We start from the raw sequence: 18,707 nt of genomic DNA on the forward strand, positions 1-18,707 counted from the left end.
GGCATTGATGCAACCACCCTGAGATGACCATAGTTCTATCATGGTTCTCTTTGTCTCTTATGCTGATCTCTCTGTTAAGCTGTCTTGATCTGTTGGCATAACATCCATCTGCTTATCCAAAGCTTGAAGTGTCCCATGATGAAACCAAGTCAGTAATCTGAGGGGCCCTAGAAATTGTCCAAAGATTTGGAGAATATTGTGACAAACTATAACATTTTGGGTCATCTGGTATAAGTAGGTGTGAATCTATCCTGTGTTGGTAGATTGCTCCATATCTCATTGAATTAGTCTCTTAGTCTTGAGAATAAGTCAATTCAGTTAGAGGGTTGTATCTTATTTCAGGAGGTGGTGACCTCACCTAAGTTAGGTCTATATGGTGCAAGTGTTTGCATCTGGTATTTAATAAGTAGGGAGAAAAAATAATTATTTCTTCTTTGTTCATCAAGGTATACTTTACCAGATTGCAGGAAGTCACAGTTAGCGTAAGAGAAAATTTCATTAAATCTGAAGAACAAAAGATTAAAGAACCAGCAATGTCTCAAACAAAAGTCATGAAAAATTATAATCATCCTCATCTGTTCACCCAGTCCTATGTAACTAATTATTGATCTTTTGTTAGTTTTATGAACCCACTTTTTCCTTAGAGTTCTGAATCTTTACCCAGTTCAGTGTTATGACCTCCAAGTTATCAGAAATCTGTACTTGTTAGAGAACCCTCTTTGAATTTCTTTGAAGATGAAGCACTTTTGCAAAAGCAGCAGAGTAAAACAATAACTGTTTATAAATGACAAAAGATATAAAAGATATAAAAAATGTCAAGATCTGAGGAGAGTTCATTATAATGCAATTAACAAAGAAATATAGTTATTTCTGTGACCTACAACTTAAGATGACAAGTGGAATTATGACTGATAACATTACACATCTGATTTTTAGGAATTTGATACATTTTCTGGAACACTTAAGTTAATAACATATATCCAGGGGCACCTGGGTTGCTTAGTCTGTTAAACCTCCAACTCTTGAATTCAGCTCAGGTCATGATCTCATAGTCATGAGATCAAGCCCTGTGTAGGGCTTTGCACTGAGTGTGGAGCCTACTTGAGATTCTCTCTCTCCCTCTCACTGTCCCCTCCCCTGCTCATGCTTGTTCACTATTTCTCAAAAAAAAAAAAAATTTTTTTTAATATTTGGGTTTCTGTATTTGTGATTTTTAGAACACTTAATTCTTATGTGCTTATTTTTAAGCTAATTAAATAAAGCTCTTTTAGAAGTTAATTTTGGCAATTCAATCTAGAGGGAGAAAAATTGCACACATCTGCAACATACATGTATAGACACATACAAACAAATTCAAACGGAAACCTTATAGCTTTCATTCTAAAATTTTACCCATGAGTCAGCGCAATATAAAACTCACTGGTTCATAAATAACAGCTGAATCCAAATGCTCTCTGGCAGAGGAAAAAATAAAGATTACCCACTCCAGTAGCTAAAGCTTTTTACTTTAAAAATTTGTATTTGTCCTTGACAAGTAATCTTGAGGCTATGGACTAGATTTTGGGCAAAAGAGCTTTTTTAGCAGTTTATATTTTTAAAAGGCCTCTTTCTGTTTTGGGTTTTTTGTGGGTTTTTTTTTCCCCTTCTCATTTTTTTCCTTCATAAGCGATTGTGAGCAGAGTTTTAGTTATCTCCTGGGGTGTTTACATTTCAAAGCGTGGTAAGATTTACATCTTCAAGGGACAGAGAAAGAAAATGCAAATTTTATCCTAGTAGGTTTAGTACATTTTGGGTTATTTTGGCAGCCCCAATTAAAATGTAGTTAGTGCCATCCTGTAATTAGGGGGAGTCCCATGTGAAGAATAATTCTCTGGACTCAGGATCAAATGGGGCATCTTCAGGGTGAAAAACAAAGAGGGGTCATTTGGGTCACTATTTGGGAAATGATAAAATCCATTGGACCATGTCAATTTTGTGCAGCTTCACTTTAATGCTTCCTATTCACTGCAAGCCTTGTTTGTTGATGACTGTGATGGAAGGGTGGGCTTGGGGCCAGGTAATAAATATCCAAGTGAGGAGTGGGGGCACTCTGGTTTGAGTATCAGTGGCCCTGGAGGGCTTTGCCTTCCTTTTTTCCTCTTTCCCTCAGCGGGTGCCTCACTAACCCTGTCAGCTTTTCCCTTGAACAGAAATGCCTCATGAGACATGCTGCTCACTTCTGTTCCAGTCAGGGGAAAGCCAGAGTCTTGGAATTCTGCGGTATCTTGGAGGAAATAAGCATCAAGCCCAGATTGATCTTTGAGAAGGTTTTAGACTGTAGGGTCTTTAGAGGTACTGTCCAGGTAATACATTTTGTCAGCTGTAAGTAAAAATTTCTGTTCCAAAAGAGAAAATCCACAATAGCCAATTAGCTCCCCTCTCTGCTTCATGCTGCATAAAATCTTTAAGAAAGGTATAAATTTCAGTTAAGGCAGAGTTTTTGATCTCCGTTTCTATTTCTTGTCTTTATCCTGTTACCTTAATCTTACATGTTGTTACCAGAAATTTTTGGATAATGTCACTGTGGCCCTTCCTTATAGGTGGCTGCTTTCCTTTCCAGCATGTCCCAAGAGATCTCTCTGGAATTCTGTCTCCACTAGCATGATACGCACAGTGTATTAAAGAACCCAGGCTTGGGGTGCCTAGGTGGGTCAGTCGGTAAGCCTCCGACTTCAGCTCAGGTCATGATCTCCCAGCACGTGAGTTTGAGCCCAGGGTTAGGCTCTGTTCTGACAGCTCAGAGCCTGGAGCCTACTTTGGATTCTGTGTCTGTCTCTCTCTCTCTCTCTGCCCCTAACCCACTTGTATTCTGCGAAAATAAATAAATATTTTTAAAAAAAATTTTTAAAACACTATAGAGCCCAGGTCTCTATAGTGTAAATATTACAGTTTTGGCATGTTAGTATATAGCACTGAGTAATATCCAGGAAGCAATCATGGGATTTTTGCATTTATCAGAAAGCTGGCATACTTACTCATGGTTTTTAGGAGGCATTGGCACCAGATGTTCAGGACATTTATATTTGTCCATTAATTTTTTAGCAATATCACACCAGGGATTTGGACCCATAATATCCAGGTGGATCAGTAGATGAAGAGAATAGTAGTGAGTGAAATAGTGACAGAGACCATAATCCTCTGTTTTATTTTCCCTCTGGTGCCGCCATTGGTTTCTGGTTGCAAGGCTATTTCACTCTTGTGCTAGGACACCTAGTCCAAGCATGACTCACTGACTCAGTGGCCGCAGGTGGAGGTCTCCTGTCCTCCTCACCCACAGGAATGTTTTCTTTATGGCTTTAGCCCAGAGCCTCTTCTGAGGCAGTCACAATAGCCTTGCAATCCACATATCCTCTTTATCTATCCTTGGTCTTGAGGCATGGAGGAGGCTTACACACATTAAAAGTCAACTAAGGCCTTTATAATTAGTGGCATGATAGTTTCATTAGACTGTGTGGCCTTGATCACCCTGCTCAGGGGAGATGTTGAATTATTATGGCAGCTGTGACCTTTGGGTTGGATATAGCAGGCAGTACACTACAGAGGTTGCATGCGAATCATCCCCAGCAAGTAGTGGCAACTTTCCAGATGGTAGTACCCACCTGGGCTAGGTGGCTAGTCAAGCAAGTTACAGGTATAGGGCATTCCCCTTAGTTAATCCCAATTGTTTCACTCCAGTATCAGCCTACCAATAACCAGTGTTGGTGTTCAACCGGCCCTTGTGGTTCTTATTACGATTGTAAAACCCCCTTTAGCAGTAACCATCAGGAAGCCTTGAAAAAAATAAAGGTTGATTATGTATAGAATCTGGACATTATACAGCACACCTCAGCCACCCAGTGAGATCGTGGGAAGTGGGGAGAGAGAGATGGGATCTGGGGTTCTGCTTTTATTGGGGGAGAGGGTAGGGACCTAAGGTTTCACAGGCTCACTCTTCATTGGTGAATTTAAAATATAAGAATGAGAATGTAAAGTGTGTGAAGAGAAAAAACAAGTGGCCCAAATGGTCAGTTACTGAAATGAAGCAAGATCTCTAAAACTAAGAAGGCTCAGTGGGGGAAGGTGGCCTGATTTTTTATCTGGTTGTGTGGCTGCCAATATGTTTATTAGAGACAACCATCTTTGAAGTGGGTGTCTCGGCAATCAAAGCTTAAATCAGGCACTTGTGTTACAACCAAACACTCAGGGTTTACACTATGAAATGGGTATGTGATATGTGTATGGATGTGTTTTAGGTATATCTTCTCTATAGGTATGCATATCGTGAATGAGGAATGGTGCTTGTTTTTCCTTTAGTAATTTGGTCCCTCATGATAGAACAAGAATTCAGCTCACACAAAGACTATAAATATAAGAAAAACACAAGTATATTGAGAGCTCTCCATGATGAGCTGATACTCCAGCTACCATGAGTTTATCCCATGCATATGGTAACAAGCTAGAGTGAGATTTGGGTCTCTAGGACCTCTTTAGAAATTATTTGGCAAGTATGCCTGATTTTTGAGATCAAGAAACTCAAATTCAAAGTGGTTTTATGATTTATTAAAGACGACATAGCTGATTAAACAATGCACTTAGGACAGAAATAATCAATTATTTTTAGGCGGGAAATTTTCCCATCCCCAAATTAAGGGTAATTGTGGAGCTATGGGACTTTCACTATAAAGGAAATCCTGATACAGGCTGCAGGTGAGAAAGGAGTGTTGTCAACCTGAAGATGCTGTGTATCAGGAAGAAGATCTTGTAAAGAGGAAGGCACCTGCTACCAGGCAAAACAGGTGTTTCAGTTTCAAAAAAAAAGCCAACTGTCAGGGCCTTACTGAGAGGGGGCCAGTTCTGAGGTCTAGAGCACAACACAGATCATAAAGAAGGAGATAGGGCCAATGGGAAGAATGGTATTGTTGTGTGAAGGTGGGGAATGCGTCTTGAGAATCTGGAAAATGTGCATTCGGGCCAAATAAGATGGACCACTGGGTGGTTTTCCGTAAGATGCTGGAGAGTGTGCAACAAGCAGAGAAATCAGAATCAGAAAGCTAGAAGTTCAATTCTTGATTCTGCCACTAGCTCCGTCTCTTTCCTGGTGAAAGGAGAATAATAATAACTGCACAGGAGTTTGTCATGAAGATACAGGTTTTAGTGCAGGTAAAGGCCCTTGTGCATTGTTAACGTCGGACAAATGGTAGCTTCAGTTATTCAGGCCATGGAGGAGAGAACACTTGCAAGAGGGAGTTTCTAACTTTGATACTCTCAGCTCTCCTGTGAGTCCCTGGACTCTGACCTTGACTTTATCTCCATGTTTGCCACCTACACACTCTGCCTTTCTGATTCCAGATTTTAAATTATTTTTAATAGGTTGAATTATCTCCCACCTACACAGACTCCAACAGTCTGTTCTGGCTCTCCATGTCCCGTCCTACCACACAATGTTAACTATGTGGGCTTCAGAGATGTTGTCGGAATATCTTAAAAGGTACAAGTCTCTTTGCATGCTTTGAGATCTTCAGACTTTTCAAACTCCTTCATGTTTAAAATTGATAAATTGAATACTGATACAACCCTCAGTAAAGCATGACTACCAATGGGGTAAAAATCATCGACCAGGTTCATAAATCTTTAAAAATTCAGACAAGCTTAGGGCATACCTTTTCATTAAAAGATCATCAAAGTGAAATCGGCTTACAACCACAATATTCTAATTGAAGAGATTTGGGGTGGGGGGAATCAGCGTTTAAAACTCTTTAGCATATAACTGGATAAGAAAATATTTTTGTGAATAGCCAGCATTTAAAAAAAATTTTTTTAGGGTTTATTTTTGAGAGAGACAGAGTGTGAGGGGGTGGGGAGGGGCAGAGAGAGAAGGAGACACAGAATCTAGAGCAGGCCCCAGGCTCTGAGCTGTGAGCACAGAGCCCGACGTGGGACTCGAACTCATGAACTGTGAAATCATGACTTGAGCCAAAGTTGGATACCCAACCGACTGAGCCACTCAGGCGCCCCACTGACATTTTCTAATTTATCTTAAATAGGTACTATGTTCTGTATTTTACCAAGATAATAGCATTATCATAAAAAAAAAAGTAGGAAGAGTATGGCAAACCTATTTTACATGTCTATAATAAAACTCTATGTTTTTATTGGAAAATGAGTATATAAGATAATTTATAATACCATGTGTTTAAGTATGTACAAACTTCTATGTATGTCCTGTAAGGAATCTGTACCTTTTAAGGAGTCCCTTTCCATCATGGTGTGCAAACGCGTCTGACAGCTAGTGTGGAAAATGATACTCTGCCCAGGTTTTTTTTAAGTCAGTTTATTGAGATACAACTTATATATAGTAAAATTCAACATTTTTAGTATATAGTTCTGAGTTTTGACAGGATGTGACCATTACCACGATCAAGATACAGAACAGTTCCATTACCCCAGACTTTATCTCATGTTCCTTTGTGGTCAATTCATGTTGTGTTTCTATCAGTAGTTGGTTCATTTTTACTGATGAGTAGTATTTCATTATATGGATGCATCCCAGTTTGTTTACCCAGTTGAAGGACACTTGGGCTATTTCTAGTTTGGGGCACTATTGAATAAAACTTCTGCATACAAGCATGAATGGATTTTTGTGTGGACACAAGTTACCATTTCTCTTGGGTGGTTGGTGGTAAGTCTATTTTAACATTATAAGAAACTGCCAAACTGTTTTCCACAGTGTCTGCACCATTTTTGCATACTCCATCAGCAATATATGAGAGTTTCAGTTTGTCCACATTTTTGACAGTACTTGGTCCTGTCCACTTTTTTTTTTAAGACCTTCTAATGTATGTGTAGTAGTATCTGGTTATAATTTTAATTTTTATTCTTGTAATGTCCAATCTCCCTAATACAAATTGAACATCTTTTGGTATGTTCATTTGCTACCTGTATATATTCTTTGGTGAAATTAATAAACTTTTGCCCACTCCCTAACTGGATTGCTTATTTTATTGAGAAAATATGTATGAATATATATATATGTATTCATCCCAGTCTGAGTGTGAAGGCTTGAGACCCAGAAGCACTGACATCTGGGGGTAAGAAAAAATAGGTGTCTCAGTTTAAGTAGTGAGGGCAAATTCACCCTATCTCTATCTTTGTATTCTTTCTGGCCCTCAATGGATGGGATGATGTGCGTCCACACTGGTGAAGGATGAGGGTGAACTTTACTCAGTCTACCTAGGATCATAAATCTCTTTTGTAAACACCCTCATAGATACTCCCCAAATAATATTTTACCAGCTATTTGGCATTTTTTTAGCCCAGTCAAGTTGACATATAAAATTAACCATCACAGCTACCACAGATGTAGTTCACCTCTGTGACTGTTGCTGTCGGATAATTCCGATATCCGGGTCATTTCTATTGTTTACCTGATTGTATTGTTTGTCTTGCTCTTTACCATGGATTATTTTTCCTTATATATTTGTGTGTTTCATAGTGTTTTTTTTTTATTCATTGCCAAACATAAAGTTGAAAAACTGTAGACTGAAATAAATAGTATTTATGCACAGAAAAGTTACATATCTTTTCCTAGGCCATTAGTGTGTGTGTTGGCAGAAGGGGGTTCACTCAGTTTAGTCAGGAGTTGGCTGGGTTTGGGTTTTTGTTATTGCTATGGTGACCTTGGGTTCACCATCAGCTTCAAAGTTGTCTGGAGTTGCTTGGTGCGTGGGGTGGGTATCTTTTTGTCAAAGGGTTTTCCTCAGTGTTCCTATTTCACCCTTCCTGTTACCCTACCCTGCTGGGGAGGAGTGAGATCCTCTGGTGTTCTGGCTCAACCTCAATCTTCAGGCAGGTTTTGTAGCCCTAGACTGGATGGGGGTTGGGGATGGCTTTCTTGGTGAGCCTGCCTCCTTCCCCACAGCATTAGGAAATGTCGAATAGTATGGGTCCAGGTCGCTTTCCTGTCCCCGCCCCCACCCCCAGGAGCACACCGTTTTCTTTCTCCTGCAGTTCTCCAGCCACAGACAGTCTTCACATGTGCTCTAGAAAGGCCAAGGTTCACGGTCCTTACCCAATGGCATAAGGCCTGAGCTCTCAGTGGAGGAGGATGCAGGGGTGACTTGGTGCCTTTTCTCATCAAGAAACTTTTCTCTCCTCTAGGCCTGTACCACTGATGAGGCTTTATCCAGTCTTCTGCACTGACCCCAGTCTTTCGCATGAGTGTTTGGTGGAGACCAAGGGGAAGAGCTGCTGGTAAGTACCAATGTTCCCAATGCCTTTACTCCTAGGAGTTCTGTACTCTCACACTAGCCCACACTCAGCTTTTAGCAGTTGGCTTTTTTAAAAAATAACTAAATTCATCTTCTTCATTGTTTCCTCAAAAGTCTATGTTTGTGTCCCTTCTGCCCTTCTGTTCTGGGAAGTACTGTCTTTCCTTAGATTTTAAGTTAGATGTTTGGGCCCTATGACCCCAGTTTTCTGGTAAGTTAAGCAACAGTTATCATTTGTAGATCATCTGGATTTTTCTTGTTCCTTTGGGAGTTATAAAGTTCCTGCTGGCTAACTACATCCTAAGCTGAAGTTAGACATCCTCTGAGGTTTATATTAAAGGATATAAAACTGTTTTAGGGAGACAAGGCCCTTGAATGAGAGAAGAAAACCCTAATTTAAAGAAAAACTCATGCTCAATGAATTGACTGGGCACTAATTGTCTACAACTAAAAGAAAGTAACTGTGTGCTGTCTTCCTTTTTGATGGAGGAATATGATGGCGTTAAGTGAGACTAAGAGAAGGTTTGCCCAGAATGTAAATTTGAACCTGAAGGCTAACTTTTAACTGAAAACAGTATATTTATCTAATAGTGCATAGTATACTATAGTAAATGCTAAGACAGGGGTTTTTAATCTTTCTTTTTTGTGTGTGCCATAGAACACTTTCATAATCTACAAACCTTTTCTGTTATTAAATGTTACCAAATGCCTGAATTAAAATATATAGGATTATAAAGAAAACCAATTCTATGGAATTATAGTTTTAAAAGTATTTTAAAATATGTAGAAATATACATCCTTCCTATCTACCACATGAAATAAAAATATCTACCGTTAGGTCTAACAACTACTGTAATTTCAAAGGACTAGTGAGAGTAAATGATATTTCATGATATCTGCAACAATTGTGACATGATATGAAACATTTGTGATTTCTAATAATTTGAATGTTAGATATTGCTAATACTATGGTACTTTACTGTCTATTCAAATTTTTTTAAATAGTGAATTTTAGTGAGACATTGGTGAAAATAAAGACGGAATCTTTTTTCCATCTGTGTTCAATTCTCCTTTGATTCCTGTCTGTGGATCCCCCCAAGGGGAACACTGGATTAAGCAACCTCTTTGCTGAAGCAGAGAACCATCAAAAGCAATCAGAGGTAAATAAAACACTGTGTGTTAACTATACTGGAATTAAAACAAAAAGGCAATCGGAGGTAGAAGGAGGAAAGTCAGAGAAGGCTTTAGAGAGACACCAAGTAGAAATCACATCTACCAAAATATGCACTTGAGCAGGAGTGTAGCACATTCAGGGAACTCAAAGAAATTTTGTATTTTGGAACACAACTATTATTACTACTAGTTACCCTTTTTAGATGGCAAGTACTGTATTAAGTATATTAAGGGGCGCCTGGGTGGCTCAGTTGATTAAGTGACTGGCTCCTGACTTTAGCTCAAGTCATGATCTCACCATTGGTGAGACTGAGCTCCGTGTCAGGCTCCGTGCCCAGCACGTGCTGGGCATGGAGCCTGCTTGAGATTCTCTCTCTCCCTTTGCCCCTCCCCTGCCCATTTGTGCATGTATGTGCACCCTCTCTCTTTTGCTCTCTCTTGGTTAAAAAGCAAACAAACAAAAAAAACACTTTACATGTAATTAAGTCCTCAAAACATCTCTCTCAGGTAAACATACTTGATTCCCACTTTGCAGATGAGAAGACTGGGACCTAAAGGTTTTAAACAACTTTCCTATGGTGAAGTAGCTCATATGTTACAGAGCATGTATTTAAACCTACATCTCTTTCATTCAAAGGTCGGGAGGGGCTTTGGATGTGTCTTCATCTTTGTGGTAGGGAGGCATTTCAGTCTGGAAATGCTTGGGGATGACGTCTTGAAGGACTGGACATTGTATCCTGAAAACCAACTTTCCAGCTTCATCTCCTGCCTCTTCACCTTTTCCTTAATCACCCTACACCACTATCATTCCCAAACATAATTTGATTTGGCTACCTTTGTGATTTGTACAAGATTGTTTCAACACCTTGCATACCCTCTTCCAGGTTATGTTTTTGTCTCCCGGCTAACTGGAACTCAGACTTTACGGTGAGTTCTTCTCTAATCTTTTTTAATGTTTATTTATTTTTGAGAGAGAGGGAGGGAGAGAGAGAATGAGTAGGGGAGGGGCAGAGAGAAACGGAGACACAGAATCCAAAGTGTCAGTCAGCACAGAGCCTGTGTGGGGCTTGAACCCACAAACCAAGAGCTCATGACCTGAACAGAAGTCAGACACTTAACCAACTGAGCCACCCAGGTGTCCCAATGAGTTCCTGCATCAGGAGCTCACAAATGTAGAGGCTACTGGTCATTAGGAAAGCTTTCTATAGGCAGGTGGAGAAGAAAGCCATGGTAAAGGCAGCCCTAACAAGAAAAAAGAATATGATATGGAGTATGAGCAGCAAATACTAAAACATTTTTGAAGCTGTCTTCTAGGTCAGAAAAAAAAAATGGGACATCAGAAGAGGAATCAAGAGGAAAATTAGATGGCTTATTATCTATATAACAAGATAATGTATTATCTATTTCTTATAGAAAAAAATAGAAGTAACATATACTGACTGAAAAGGTTACCACTTCCTTGAACAATTCTGCCTGGGGTTCAGCCTACATAATATGTTTATAATGTTTGTTTCCTTTGCATCTCTAATCTTAAAGTGTTAAATATCACACAATACTATGTTTTAAAATTCCTTTCTTCAAATACCTTTATAAATTTGAAACTTAAAAAACCAGTTAGTATTGATATGTATGCTTTATGTAAAACACTGTGATCAAAAATCCATTTATTCAACCAGTTTTTAATGAGAACCCTTAAAAATGTGCAAGGCACTATGGGACATTTAATGAGTTCCACAGCAGTGAACCTCTAAGGTCCTACACAGAGGTTGCAAATTTGCATCTCACAGTCATGTTTTATCTCCTCCATATTTTTAAGAGTATAAAAAATTAAGGAGGTTTCGCATAATTATCTGGATTTCTGGCTTTAACTGAAAAAGTAGTGACTTAGCTTGCAATCCCAAATGGAATGGGCTGGAGCCAAACCTTTTACAGACCGGATGCATGCTTTCGAGTGTACCACTGACACCATCATTCTGCCAGGATTTGGGAGTCCCAAAATGCAGAGTCATTTTCCAACCTGCCCTCTCTCTCTCATTCTTTGTATTCAATGAGTCCACAAGTTGATTTTGTCTGTACAATATCCTTGACTTCTATCTTCTTCTTTTCATTCTGACTTCAGGAATGATGCAAGGACTTTATTACCTCATGGTGAGAATTATTATAACTAACATACATTGAGCAGCACTCATTTTGCTAAGCACTTTACATGGGCCATCTCACTTAATGCTCACAACAACCCTATATGATTAATTCCATCACAGTCCTCATTTTACAATACAGAAAATTGAGACACTAGAAACTTAATGCACCTGTCCAAAGTCCCACAGCCTCTAAGTGTGGCAGTCTGACTCTTGAAAAAAATACTCTTAATCCTACAGATAAATCCTGTAGATAGCTTCAAGCTTGGGTACAGGAAACCCTGGTGACTACAAGCCTTTCCGAAGGGTGAAAAGGAATAAAGGTTTTACAAAATAGCTTTCTATTCCACATACTCAACTTCCATAAATAGTCTTTTATAAAATGGATCTGCCTACTAAAGTGAGGTTTCAGAGTCCCTTTTCATTATGACCCATATCTCCCTGATGATCCCTGTCCCTTCTTGAATCTTACTAGGGTTCATTGCCCCAGAGTGTAAACCACTATAGATGGTAAACAAAGGGACAGTTGGAAATATTGGTGTATCTGTTGGGAAAAGCGAATAGCTTTTTCAGTTGGGTAACCAGTCCTTTTGAAGTCCAATCCAGTTTCAAATTCCACTTCAAGCTGGGATACAGAAAGATGGAGCACTGTTGCTATCCTAGCACCATCATAATAACATTTTCTTGGTTGTGTTATCATCAACCTTGAGTGCACCTCTAGATTCAAATTCTTTGTTGCCCTATGCTTCAGGTGGGGGCTGAGAGTTAGGAGGGTCTTTGCTCAGAATTCCTGCTGCCCCCGGTGCTCTCAGCCATCTTTGAGGCCAATGTCATTGTGTTTTCCCTTTACCAGTTACAGGCTGATGTTGTGCCTTTGTTACTGGGTATCAAGCCTGGAGTGGAGGCATGAGAGATTCTCGGTTTTCCTGGTCCAGCCCCAGTCTTAGGGAAGTCCTGTGAGCCTGAGTCTTTGAGAGAGACTTTCTGAGTTCCTGTTCCTCCTCCTCGTGGCAACCACTCTCTCGCTTGGATCCATGGCTGGTCTTGGGCAGGAGTTTCCTGCCCTACTCACAGAGGTAGCAGAACTTCACTTGCTATCAGTGTAGACCCTGGCTCCAATGTGGCTTCCTGCCCCTTCCCTAGAAGTAGAGAGCTTATTCCTTTAAGTCCTGTCTTTGCAGCTGCGGAGCTTTGCTTGTGTCCTGGGAACAGGAAAGCTACCTGTCTATCTTCCAAGGCAGACGTTGTATTTCTAACCTTCTTTCTCAACAATGAAGTTTTGTCTGGGCCCTGGGAGCTAAAGAGTTGTTAGCCTTTCCTCAAGCAGTTTAAGGCTTTTGCTTAAGGGTTGGAAGAGAAGTCTACAAGGCTTTATGCTTACCCTTCAGCAGCTGCCAATATCTTGCTTCAGGTCTGCACCAAATAGTGGTACCGTCTCAGTCTCCTGCTCAGACCTCAGTCCTCCTCATGAATACCTGTGAAGAGCCATGAGGATGAGCTTGTGGGTGACTGTGGCCTGCTCATTTCTGATAGGTCCAACTATTTCAAATTAGCACACTAGCCCACATTTGGTCTTTAAACAATTTTCTTTTTTCCTTTTTCTATCATTCTCTTCTCTTTTTTCTGTGCTCCATCAAAGATAAAATGGTTTGTATATCTCATCTCTTCTTGAAGGGGCTTATCCCTCTTTATTTTGTTTTTATTTTTTAGACTTTTTATTCAACTTGAATATAACTGACACACAATGTTAAATTCATTTCAGGTGTATAACATAGTGATTCAATTTCTCCATACATTATACTAGATATCCAAGATAATCCCTCATGCCCATTTGCCATTAATCTCCATTCTCCTCTCATCTTCGTCCCCACCCCAGCGACCACTGATGTAGTTTCTGTCTCTATAGCTTTGCCTTTTCTGGACATTTCAAATTTTTCATATTTCAAGTGGAATCATGGAATAAGGTGATCTCCAGTGTCTGCCTTCTTTCACTGACTGAGCACAGTAGTTTTGAGGTTCAGCCAGGTCCTAGGATGTGTAAGCAGTACATTCCTGTTTACTGCTGAATACTATTTCACTGTATAGATATACCACATTTTTTCTATACCACATTCTCCAGGTAACAGACATTTAGATTGTCTCCAATTTGAAGTCATTAGGAATAATGCTGCTATGAAATTCATTTGCAAGTCTTTGCATGATTCATTGAATTTCTAGCTATACCTCTTTATTTTAGAATCAGTGGTTGCTCATCTATAACAACTGTGGTCTACAGGCCAAAAATGGCCCCAGTTTGTTTTTCTAAATAAAATTTTATTGTTTACATATGATCTATGGTTGTTCGCACATTGCACTACAACACCAGAGCAGTTGAATACTTGAGAGAGAGAGACACTCTGTCCTGTAGAGCCTTAAATATCTACCATCTGATCCTTTATAACAAAAGAAATTGTTCACCCCTACTCTATAAAGTAAATCTTTTTTTAATGTTTGTTTATTTTTGAGAGAGACAGAGCATGAGTAGTGGAGGGGCAGAGAGAGAGGGAGACACGGAACCCGAAGCAGGTTCCAGGCTCTGAGCTGTCAGCACAGAGCCCGACTTGTGGCTTGAACTCAAAAACTGTGAGATCATGACCTAAGCTGAAGTTGGACGCTCTCCCAACTGAGCCACCCATGCGCCCCTAAAGTGAATCTTTAATTTATCAGTCTATTTTCTAGGAATATGCTACTTCATGATTAATGTAGGAACCTTCAGCAGTCTCATTCTATTTACTCCCTGTTACCCTTTGTGAGCTGTTATCCAGTTATCTATTTTTGCTATAAACTCTACAATGTATTATAGATTGTGTTTCTTATAGATTGTGTTCTTACAGATTGTGTTTCTCAGGAGACCTAATACACCTTGTATGTAGTGTGTCTTTTCTGGGGGCTGTTATAAGACTTGACATCTTCGCTTCTCAACAGTTTGACCATGATATGCCTGGCTAAGGAAGTCTTTGTTTTGTTTTCCTGGGAGATTTTTGAGCTGTTTATTTCTGTGAGTTGAAGTACTTCATCAGTTTTAGAAAGTTTTCAGTCACTATCCCTTCAGAGATATTTATTGCCAATATCTGTTTTCTTTTTTTAGTCCTCTAATTGTATACTGGTCCAGATGATACTGCCCCACAGATCTTAGATATTCTCTTGGGTTTTTTTGCTTTTCTTATTTTGGTTTTTTATTTTGTATAATTGCTATTGGCTTGTCTTCAAGTTTGCCGTTCTTTTCTTCTTCTAAGTCCAGTCTGCTATAATTCCAAATAAATTTTCATGTCTGCATTATTTTTTTCATTTTTAACATTTCCATCTATTAGTTCCATCAAAATAATTGGTTCTCTAATAATTTATATCTTTATGCTGAAATTCCCTCATCTATTCACATTGTGCAATTTTCTTCCCCTATATTCTTTACTGTATTTGCCATGGTTATGTTAAAATACCTATCTAATGATTCCAACAAACAGACCTTCTTTGAGTCTCCCTTATGTGACTTGTAATTTTTGATTCTGTATCAGACGTTTTGTATAAATAAATAGTAGATATTGAAATAAATTATATTTACTCCCTCTCTAAAAAGGGCATGCTCCTTCTGTCAAGTTACCAGAATGCAGGATTGAGTCAATTTAATCTGTAGTTGAGCCATATCTGGGCTTTGTTACACCTTTTTTGTTTGTTGTTTATGAGAGAGAGAATGACCATACAGGCAGGAGAGAGGGAGGGAGAGAGAGAGAGACAGAAAATCCCAAGCAGGCTCCACACTGTCAACATAAACCCAACTTGGGGCTCTAACTCACATGAGCCAAAACCAAGAGTCAGATGCTTAACCACCTGAATCATCCAGACACCCCAGGGCTTTGCTACACTTTAAGCTTCAGTCCATTCATCACTTGCTTTAGAAATGTTGAGGGCAGGATCAGAGATTTCTCTTTAATACAGGTTGGTCTTGATCATGCATAAGACTCCATAGATCCCTCCATGCTTTAGAAACCAGCCATTTAATTTCTGTTTCATGATGCTAGCTTCTTTGGGTCTCTGGGGATTTCTGTTGGCTCTCCAGTCTCACTCTCAGGTTATTGCCCCTTAATAGAATCCTCTATAGCCAAGGGGTTCATCTCTAACCTTTGGAGATCACTGATAAACACTAGATGAATGCAGCCTGAAGAGCTTTGGAAGGATTTCTCTCAGTCCTCCCCATCTCTGCATCTCCCTCACTTTGGCAGGCCACTGCAGTGAATTTGATGAATGCTTGGACTGCTTCCAAGTAATGTTGCTCAGCTTTCTTACCCTTTCCACAGCTTCAGCAGGCTTTCCATGTTTTGGAATCTCTCTCAGCCTTGCTCCTAAATCTCAAGTTTACTGTCAGTAAGATGAGTAAGAACAGATATTCTAGACTTCCTCCTGGTCTTAGAATCCATTGTGCCTTGCTCCATTAAGTATGATGTTAATATGGTTTAGTTTAGACGACAACAAAATTGATATATGTCAGAATTTGTAACCTACCTCTAAACAAAATTAGAAGGAAATTTACCTTGAATACATTTAAAAGGAGGAAGTTTTAATTACATAACTCTTGAATTTAAGAAATCAGAGAAGACATTCCCAACAAGCAAGTCAGAAAACAAACAAACAAAAAAAAAACAGGATCGATAGAGAACCAAAAAACAATGGAGAGTATATGGTTTTATTCTGACACCAAATATGTCATTCACCCACATACCAATCTCTTCTCCAACACCAACTAGGTGTCTGACAATTCAATTCTAGCACTGATTGTCCAGAGTTAGCACAGACCCCACAGGTTAAGGGTTTAGTCCAAGGCAGCTCCCACATCACATACTAGTTACAAGTCTCGAGGGCCACCTGTATTTCTGACCAACCAGTATACATTTGGGAGTTCGTACAACACCCACCCCCCTTATTTGATTATCCCCTCACAGAACTCAGGAAAGCACTTTACTATTACCTATTTATTATGAAGCATACAAGTAAGAAACAAATGGTAGAAATGCACAGAACAAAATATGAGAAGGAAGATCAGAGTTTGTATGCCCTCTCTGGATGTACCACCCTTTCAGCACTCTGATGTGTTCACGAGCCCAGAAGCTCTACAAATGTTGTTCAGGAGTTTTTATAACTCAGTCTTCAGCCCTTTTCCCTCCCCAGGAGGACTGTAAGCTCCCGTTCTTTAATCATGTGTTTAGGCTTTGTGGTGACTAGTCTTCATCCTGAGGCTATCTATGAGCCTTACCCTGAATCATCTTGTTATCATAAGCTCAGTTGTGGTCTAAAGGGGCTCATTATGAATAAAAACACTCAGGGCACCTGGAGTGGCTCAGTCAGTTAAGAGTCTGACTTCGGCTCAGGTCATGATGTCATCTAGCCCCTCATCAGGCTCTGTGCTGACAGCTCGGAGCCTGGAGCCTACTTCAGATCCTGTCTCCCCCTTTCTCTGATGCTCCCCAGCTCACGCTCTGTTTCTCTCTGTCTCTCAAAAATGAATAAACATTAAGAAAAAAATTTCTTAAAAAGCACTTACTCAAGAAATTTGAAGTTTTAGGAACTTTGTTTCAAGAACCAGGGACAGAAACCAATATATTTTTTACTATGCCATAGGGAGTATTAACAAAACTAAAATAAGGTTTTTGTGAAAAGACTAAAAAAAATGTTTCTTAAAAATTGATTGACAGTCTTAATGAACTACAGAATGAGAATACACACACACACACACACACACACACACACACACACACACACACACATTCCAGAAGCTAAGAGAGAATGTTATAAACCTATTAACCAACAAACTTGAAAGCTAAGGGAAATGATACATTTTTGGAAAAACATAAAATTCCATAATTTTACTTCTCTTAAGGAGAAATAAAAAGCTTAGAACAGTAAGCATTAAGAAAATACACATGGTATTTAAAGACTTTCTTCTCTAAGCAAGCACTAGACTTAGATGGTTTTTGCAAGTGACAGTTATCAAACTTTTTATAGAAGAGATGATCCTATCTTACACAAGTTGTTTTAGAAAACAAAGGGAAAACCTACAATTTATCCTATGAAACCTTATGCCAAAGCTGATAAAGACCATACAATAAAAGACAATTACTGGCTTATTTAACTTGGGAACATAGGTATATGGAAGTCCTAAGTAAAACGTTAGCCAAATCTATCAGTGTATAAGATAAGACATCTCTAACAGTGATGAACAACCACTCGTGTTATAAGAATCCAACTTGATTAGGGATATTAAAGTTGGTTTTATAAGGGCTATTTTCAATTTAGGACCTCTTGGCAGCAGGTGTGCTCCATGAGATGAACCCTCTATTGGTGCCTCTCATTTCGGGGCACATGTGCTGGTTTACAGCACACATAATCTCAGAACTGATGCCCCTTATTTGCCAACCTTTGCAGTGAGTGTGATATCATTTGCCTTGTTTCCACAAAGTTCTTTTGCTCTATTTTTTAATTCTTGGATTTTCTTTTTTCCCCTTAAAGTTTGAATTACACAAATGTTGAGAATCATGTATAACACCTCTTTTGTTAGCATATTCCTAAGGGTAAATGTGTAATAGTTTAAAAAGAAAATTCCTTGATGAGAGGAGATAAGAACTATTATATAATTAATATAGAGAAAAATGCCTTGGCAGGTTATATTCCCAAAATGAATTTTAACTACTGAAGTAATTGCATCTATTTTAATGGTATTTGGTATCATTATAGTAAAAATGGATGTCATTTTAATGCTAAAAATATTTAAAGTATCTTCCTATTGAAATTAAGTAACTATATTATTTAATGAGAGTTCACTTTTATACCCCAGGTTTTTCAAATAAATAAATAAATTTCCCTTATAAGGTAAAGTAATCGTGACCTTGTGACCAAATGTGATTTCTCTCAGGATCTTTTAAAAATAAAATATCTATCAGTGTAATTCATTGAAATCCCAATAAGGGATTTAAGAAAAATTAATGTTATTTTTATAGATGCACAAAAGCATTTGATAAGGTTATTTATATTCATTTATAATAGTTATTTATGATAAAAACTCCCCAAAATACTTGAAATAGAA

Source organism: Panthera pardus, unplaced genomic scaffold (genome assembly GCF_024362965.1).
Source record: "Panthera pardus isolate Hobbes unplaced genomic scaffold, ASM2436296v1 HiC_scaffold_12, whole genome shotgun sequence".
In the NCBI taxonomy this organism is placed as follows: domain Eukaryota; kingdom Metazoa; phylum Chordata; class Mammalia; order Carnivora; family Felidae; genus Panthera; species Panthera pardus.